We start from the raw sequence: 8457 nt of genomic DNA on the forward strand, positions 1-8457 counted from the left end.
GGGGGCAACACCGAGGGTTGCGATCCCGTTGCCGGTCCCAGTCCGGTACGGGCGTGACACTGAGGGTTGCGATCCGTTGCCGGTCACGAAAAAAGACAAAAAGGAAAAAAAAAAAAAAAGATGACTGGTAAGGGGATCTTAACCCTTGACTTGGTGTTGTCAGCACCATGCTCACCCAGTGAGCAACCGGCCATCCCTACATGGGATCCGAACCCGTGGCCTTGGTGTTACCAGCACCGCACTCTCCCGAGTGAGCCACAGGCCGGCCCCAACTTATGCTTTTAAGAAGTCCCCTATGGCCACCAAGGGGGCAGGGACAATCTGAGTAGGAGTAGAGGCTGGGGCAGTGTCCAGGTGGAAGAATTTGGGGGCCTGGGTGGGGGGCTGGCCAGCGGGGTGTGGTAGAGTGGGGAGGTTTAGAAAATAGGATGAAGGGACTCATCAAAGTTTAGAGACTGGATGTGGAGGGTGGAAAAGGGAGAACCAGGGAGAACAGAACATGAGAAACTTCTGAGCCTTTCCATAGGACATCAAGGGGCAGCAGGAGACGCAGTCTGCTGTCCAGGCAAGAGCTGCTGGGTCATGATGGACCATAAACCAGGAACAGGTATTTGTTGGATGAGCATGTCCATGTATTGCTTGTGCATGGTGCTCAAGGTGGGTGGAGAAGTCTCGCCTCACGTTGGACAAGGTGCTACCAGTGTACAGAGTCACAGCAGTGACAGCCGGTTGACTCTCAGGGACCTTCGCCTGGCCCCCCACTGCCAGACCAGTCAGTCCTGACCAGGGCTGTCGCTTATCACATGTGGGTGTGATTTCTCCATCACCAAGGCCCACTTCTTGTAATGCACACAGAAAAGCCACAGCACCACCTATTTTTGTCTGCCAAGACCCAGGGCCCCTTACAGGCCAACTGCCAAAAAAAAAAAAAATACCCATGAGCTTCCCCAGGGGTGTGGCTGCCAGATGTGGATCCTCTCAGGCCCCGTCTCTCCTCCCTCAATCTCTGCCACATGGCCTCCTGATCTGTCCTTTAACACCCAGGCTCAGCCCTGCCTCAGGCCTTTGCACCAACCTGCCTCCACCTGGGACACCCTTCTTTCCATTCCGGCTCCTCCCCCTGGCTGTCCTTGATCTTCAGGCCTCAACCTAAATGTCACCTCCTCAAAGAGGCTCCAAATGCCCAGACCTGCTGTCCTCCGCAGCATGCACCAGCATCAGACATGGGAAATCTGACTTGACTCACACGTACGATTCGATTCGGTCAAGGTAAGTCAGCAAGAGCCTGCTGGAGCCCAGAGGGTGGGACCAAGAGGTGCTGAACATTCCTGGCTCTGAATCTTCTTAATACGCTAAAGCGCTGAACTGTCACAGCTCTGGAATATCCACGATTCATTTAATAAGCAAGCAGTGCTGTATGTTAGTGAAGTACTGAATATTAATGAGTCATTAAATATACAGGAGCCACCCACTATTTGTGATATATAAAATAGTCTCAAAGCAACAATGAATTGCTGCAAGGCACATTCATGATACATGAATGAATATTAATGGCTCATGATGAATATTAACAAGCCACAAAACAGTCCCAGAGGCACCATACATTCATGTCCACTGAATATTCATGATTCACTGATTATACATAGCACTAAATATGAATGACTCACTGAATATTAATGAGCCAGTAGATATATAGAAGGGCTCACCACTCAGCAGCATTAATTCCAGGCCTCTTTGGGTGGCAGCACTCTGGCCCCATGTCCTTTGCCATCACTCCCAGGTGACAGCCAAGGCCCAGCCCTTGCCCCAGGTATGTGTGACTCCAGGCCCCTCTGTCCCCTTCAACCCTGGTCTTGTCACTGTCCCCCAGGAGTCTGATGAGGCTGAGAGACACAGGGACATATAAGTGCAGGCAGTGAGGCCCCACCCGCTGGCACCACCTGGGCCTGGCCCTGGTCCCTTCTCTCCCTATCGTTGACTTTCAGACCTCCATTGTGTCAAGGTGATATTTCCCACATGATGCTCCCACTTTCCAGATGAGGAAACTGAGGCTCAGACAGGGCTAGTTCTGGATCTCTCTCTGGGTCTGTCAGACACACCTGCCTCCCATCTCTCCCACCCCCAGCTCCTGCTTCAGGCACATGCAGGCCTGGGTGCCCCTGACTGGCCCAACAGCTGGGTCTCTGTTTTCCCCACTGGAAAATCAAGAGCTTGTCCTCACCTGGCCCAGCAGCTGTGAGTACTAGAAGAGCTGATGCCTTTGAAGCAGCCATGGTAGCCCCTGGCAGCCCTGAGGAAGGACATTCTGACCCAGCTACTGACCATCCATGGGACCTGGGGCAAGTCCCAGGTGGGACTCAACGAAGCTGGCCTCAGCATCGTTGTCTGCAAAGCTGGGACGGTGGCTGCTGCCAACTGGCGGTTCACCTTGAATGTAGCATTGCTGTGGCCATTTTTCTGCATTTCCTACCAGCCCTCAGCTGGGATTTAGAACATTCAGAGGCTGCCAAAAGGCAAGGCGAGGGGTGGAGGGTTAGAGAAGCATCTGGAAGAATCCTATTTGTGTGTATAAGGACCTGAATCCTGGGAAAGGCTGGCTGCTTGACTGCTCCAAGCAGTGGTCTTTTTTCCAAGTGACACATTTATGGAGCACCAACAATGAACTATTACTATTAGCAGCAGCTACCATTATCACCTGCACACTGGTTACTTCTCTGAGCAAGTGCTGAGCACCTAGTGTATGCCACACTGGTGGCCTAGGTTCTGGGGACACAGCCAAGATGACGAGGAGCTGATGCACTAATGGGGGACAGAGAGGAAGCAAACCAGACAATTTCCTGGAGAAGAGGGTTCCTCCAGAGTGGAGAAACCCAGGGTGGGAGTCGGAGGCAATTGCAGGAGAGAATGTGAGTTCCTGGCCTGTGGATGAGCCCCCAGGACTCTCACTGAATCTTCTGGAGGGGCTCTAGTTTCCAGGTGGGTGAGCTGGGCACAGAGAGGGTGCTCATCTGCCTGAAGTCACACAGCCAACTGAGGCTGGGAAGGGTTGGTGGGATTTGAACCTTGACCTGCCCGACCCTGAAGGTGGTTCCTTACCGGTTTGTACCAGCTTGGTATCCCATTAATGTAGGGCTGGTCCCTTTTTACAAGGAACAGGAATTGCTTTTGTAAACAGAAAAAAAGAAGAAAAAGCCTAGTAAAGATAATTCCTTAGAAAGCTTTTATCGCCAGACTCTGCTTTAGTGAAAGCACGTGTGAGAGTGGATTTAGGTCAACATGTGCCCAACATAAGGATGAATACCTGGGTTTGGAAAAAGCACTGGGTTGGAGGCAGGGTGACGCCCTTTAGACCTTGGTGTCCCTAGTTTCTAGGTCCAGAGGCTCCCTCACAGGTGACTCATTGGATGGGCTGGCCTTCCCCACCACGGGAACTGCCTGGGGCACCTGGGCCAGGTCCAGGAAGGGATCTGAGGCTGGACAGGGGCCCCTAAATAAATGTTAGCTCTGGCCCAGTGGAGCCTCAGAGGGTATTTCTGGGTTCCCTTCCTAGATGGGGAAATTGAGGCTGGGGGAGGCAGACTGTGCATCTCAGTTAAACTTGGACCCTTCCCACAATCCAGGGCTGATAGGGAAACAGGTCTCATGGGCACCTCCTCCGGGGACTTCCTGGATCCACACACCTTCAGGCTGGCCAAGGCCCTCCTGTGGACCCTGTACTTAGAGTGCAGTATTCTCAAAACAGCAGTCACCCCCTTATTCTTGGGCAATACATTCCGAGACCCCTAGTAGATGCCTGAAACCATGGACAGTACAACACCCTATATATACTACGTTTATCTTATACATACATATCTGATAAATTTAATTTATAAATAGACACAGTAAGAATAACTAATAAAATAGAAGAATTACAATATATTGTAATAAAGTTATGTGAATGTGGTCTCTCTCTCTCTCAAAATATCTCACTGTACTGTATTTACTTACCCTTCTTCTTGTGATCATGTGGGATAATAAAATTTAGACTTCTGTGGGCTGAAACTGTAGAAGGTCAAGCCAAGGATAAGGAGGACTACTGTATTATTTCTTTCATGCGAAGATAAATGTCACGAGTGAGAACATATTGAGTTGGGCAATCAGATTAGAGTTAACCTGCCATGTCCCGCGTGTGGCCTTGTCGCCATCATCTAAACTCCAACCTGTGCCAGGAGGTGGGGCTGTGTTAGCCCCCTTTTTGTCAATAGGGAAACTGAGGCACAGAGCGGTCAAGGCACTCACCTAAGGAAGTTTGGGTGGGAGCACAGTCCCTGCCTTTAACTACCATTCGATGGGACTTCCTTTAGTTTGCTAAACTGGTAGTGAGCTCCCCATCATAGGGAGGCAATCAAGACAAGCCAGAATCCTACCAGGAAGAAAGGCCACCAAGGGCATCCTCCCTGGCTCATGGACGGCCCAGGTAAGTTCCTGCCCTGCTTTGGGCCTCAGAGGCTGGTGGCAGAAGTCACCTGGTGAGACCTTCCCTGCTCTTCCTGAGCTAATCCAGCCTCACCCCAGGGTCTTTGGGCTGAGCCAGCTTGTCTGGTCTGAGTAGAGAAGCTCTAAGGTCCCCTTTTGGTTCCCACACACCCAGCACACCTGGCAGGAACCACCACACCCTGGGGATGAGGGAGAGGGGAAGCGGGGGTGTCTGGTCTGGGCTGGGCTAACACAAGCTGCTCACCTCGGCCAGGTAGGGGCTGTGCTAACTGACTTGGGGGCTACACCTCTTCCTCCTGACTCCAACGATATCAGCTGCGCCTGCAGCCAGCTGGAAGCCAACTGGACCGTGGAAGGGAGCAGCAGACCCCAGGGCTGGCCTGAGACTTGGGCAGCTCCCCCTGGGCCCTGAATCCCAGATCTGGACTGCAGGCGGCCCTGGCTCATGGGCAGGGGGAGCATGGGGGTCAATTTCCACATTTCAAGAGTGGCCATGAAAAAAAATTTGCCCCAAAGAGAAAATTGGTCAGGAACCTTTCGGGAAGGGACCAGAATGGTGGCTACTGGCCACAGTGTTGGTTGACAACATGAGCACCACCTGACACGGGAGGAAACTGAGGCTGGGAGACCTAAAGCCACTCACTCAAGGTCTCCCGGTGGCCAGAAGTACACCCCATCATAAAACACTTCAGGTATCCCCATCACAGCTGGGTCACTTTCTCATTTTACAGAGGGGAAACTGAGGCGCGTTCAGAGAATCAGGAGCAATCTGCCCAAGCCACACAGGCAGTTGCTGGCTGCGCTGGGACCTGAACGCCAGGGGAAGCCTCCAGCTGCGGTCCCCAGCTCGGGCACGTGGCCCAGTGCCTGGTAGAGCCGCCGCGGTCCCCACTCAGGAAACCGTAGTAAACCCAGCCCGGGGTCCTGGGGACCCGGGGGCCGTTCCCGCCCAGACCCTCCCCATCGGCGAGCTAACAACCTCCGCAACGACAGCAGCGGCGGTCACAGGAACCGCCGCGCGCACCGGCGCCATCGGCAGCTCGGGTCCCATCCCGCCCAGTGCTGGGAGGGGGCGGGAGTCTGGGGTGGCGTGCGGGTGGCTCCCCGCGACCAGCACCCGAGCGGCCACCGTCACGGATGAGAAGGGCAACCGGGTTACGCAGACTCGGGGCTCCGGTGTGTCCCCGCATATTCAGCGCAAACGCGGCGGACACACTTACCTGGGCTGCTCCAGAGCCCCGACTGTCCCCTCCAGCCACCCTCCCATCACCACCACGGGGATCCGCCAGGTCCTCAGGGACCCCCGACACTCACCCCCAGACGGCGGGCCAGCTCTGGCCTCTTGTTCCTGCGCTCGTCGCCCGTGAGCACAAGGGAGAGTTTCCACCTGGGCACGGGCGTCCCCTCCCCCGGCCCGCTCCTTCCCCCCTCCCGCCGGGTCCTCCCCAGCTGGGCCGAGTTTCCTGGTGGCCCGGGAGTCCCCCCGCAGGTTCCTCCCTCCGTCCCTCCCCGGCCCCGCCCCTTCCCCTTTCCCGGCAGATTTCGGCCACCACCGTCCCCTTGTCGCCTCCCTCTCCACTCTCACGGCCCTGCCTGGGTCCGGCCCGCGGCTGCGGAGTGAGACCCCGCGGCTGGGGGTGTGCAAGCGGCGCCTTGCCCGTCCCCGCCAGTAAGGACCTCGCGTGTCGGATGGAGAAATAATCAGATGTGGGGCAGGGAGGCAGGTCGAGCCCAGTCACTCCTCAGGTCTTTGTCGGGGCTTCGAAAGTTCCAGAACTCGAAAAACCTGGCCTGCACCCCCAGACGTCCAGGCGCAGCGGGCTAGTCTTCCGAAAGGTTCTGGAAGTCGAAGATCAGATTCGTGGCTTTGAGGGGTTGGGGAGGACTCGAACCCTGCCCCGTGCTGCGTCTGAGTCTCTAGAAGTTTCTAGCCTCGACACGTTGGGGTTGGGAGCTCCGGGGTGGGGGAGTCCCAGATGTGTGAGCTGAGTGATGGTTTGAGTCGACCCAGCTTCCTCTCCATCCCTATTTCGTCCCTGAAGAGGAAAGGGGTGGTGGCCTGGCTGTGCCTCAGTTTCCTCACCTGTGAACACGGAGGAAGTGGCCCGCAGGTGTTCTGCTTGGGAGAGGTCTGGGGAGCAAACCGCTCAGAGCACATGAGTAATCAAATGACTTTATGGAGGGCAGTTACATTAAACGTCACAGCATCCAACTGTGGCACTCCCAACAGTGGCACTCCCGACAGTGGTGGCCGAGGGCGCACACACTGTCTTGACTCCATAAATGCGGTAATCACCTGGACTTTGGTTCAGAGCCATGCTCGCCCTGTCGGGCCCCAGGTTCCCTCGTGAACCCCAGGGACGGAGCCTGAAAATGGAGCCAGAATCTAAAGTCTGATCTTGTGGGAGCATCCTGCCCATGTCCGCCTCCACCAGACAAGGCCCCTACTGCTGTGAAACTTGAGGGTGCCCGAACCCCGAGATAGGGGCTGGGGCCAAAGAGGAAGTTGGTGGGCCCACTCCCCCGGGCCCTAGAAACTTTGCCCTCCCTCCCCAGCCGGATGAGCTAGGCCCAGAAACTCCCTGAGCTCCTGGTCCCCCCAAAGCGGTGCTTCCAGGAGCCCCTGGGCACAATAGAGTGAATTTGGGGAGGGCCTGGGTGCAGATCCAGACTAGAATTACCATATGTCCCAGCAATTCCACTTCTAGTTATGTACCCGAGAAAATGGAAAACAGGTATTCAGACAAATCCCTGTATAGGAATGTTCATTGCAGTGCTATCCACAACCGCCAGAAGGTGGAAACGACCCGAACATCCACCACGGATGAATGGATAAAGACAATGTGGTGTATCCATACAGTGGAGTATTACTCGGCCATAAAAAGGAAGGACGTTCTGACACACATGAAAATGTGTATGTTCCTGGGAAACATGGTGCTGAGAGGAGCCAGACACGAGAGGCCACACAGTGTGTGATACCACTTAAACGAAATGTCCAGAACAGGCACATCCTAGAGACAGACAGCAGAGTGTTGGTGTCAGGGGTTGGGGGAGGGGAATGGGGTGTGATGCTGATGGGCACTGGGTTTCCTTCTGAATGTTCTGGAACTGGGTGGAGATGACGGTTGTGCAACATTGTGAATGTGCTGAATGCTGCTGAAAGGTACATTTTGTAAATGGTTAATTTTCTGTTACGTGAATTTCACAATAAAAAAAAAAAAATCTGACTATGCCACTCACCGGCTGGGGGTGGCCTCTGGCAAGTGACCCAATCAATTGCTCTCTGCCAATCAACCACTCTGTGCCAGAGCTGAGGTTTGGGGGCCACCCAGGTGAAGGAGACCAGGGCATTGCAAATCGCTTTAGTGACACCCTGGCTGCCTAGGGCTGGCCCACTAAATGAATCCCTGGCCCTCCCTTTCAGGACTCACCGTCCCGAGATAGGCACATGTCCCACTGTTCTGGAAGGCTGGGATAGTTGGGAGGCCACACCCAGGAAAAAAGCTTTCTGAGTTTTAAAAGGTGCCCAGCCTCACTTATGACCCAAAGAAAGCAAATTAAAGCCACCAGGAGGTGCCATGTCCCTGCCACTTATCAGATGGGCAAGAGCTCAAACTCAGATAAAGCTAAGTGTTGAGGAGGTGCTGGCAAACAGTGTCCCTTCATGCAGTGGCCCAAGGCTTGGAGATGGCACCCAAACCACTCAGCCACATTGCATCAGCACAGGGACCATCCCGGAGGGACTGAGGCCACTGAGCCTGTGTGCAAAGACTTGGGATGGAGGGGACACCTCACAGGATTACTGTCCCTGCCACTTATCAGATGGGCAAGAGCTCAAACTCAGATAAAGCTAAGTGTTGAGGAGGTGCTGGCAAACAGTGTCCCTTCATGCAGTGGCCCAAGGCTTGGAGATGGCACCCAAACCACTCAGCCACATTGTATCAGCACAGGGACCATCCCGGAGGGACTGAGGCCACTGAG

This window comes from Galeopterus variegatus, unplaced genomic scaffold (genome assembly GCF_000696425.1).
Source record: "Galeopterus variegatus unplaced genomic scaffold, G_variegatus-3.0.2 Scaffold1390, whole genome shotgun sequence".
NCBI lineage: Eukaryota > Metazoa > Chordata > Mammalia > Dermoptera > Cynocephalidae > Galeopterus > Galeopterus variegatus.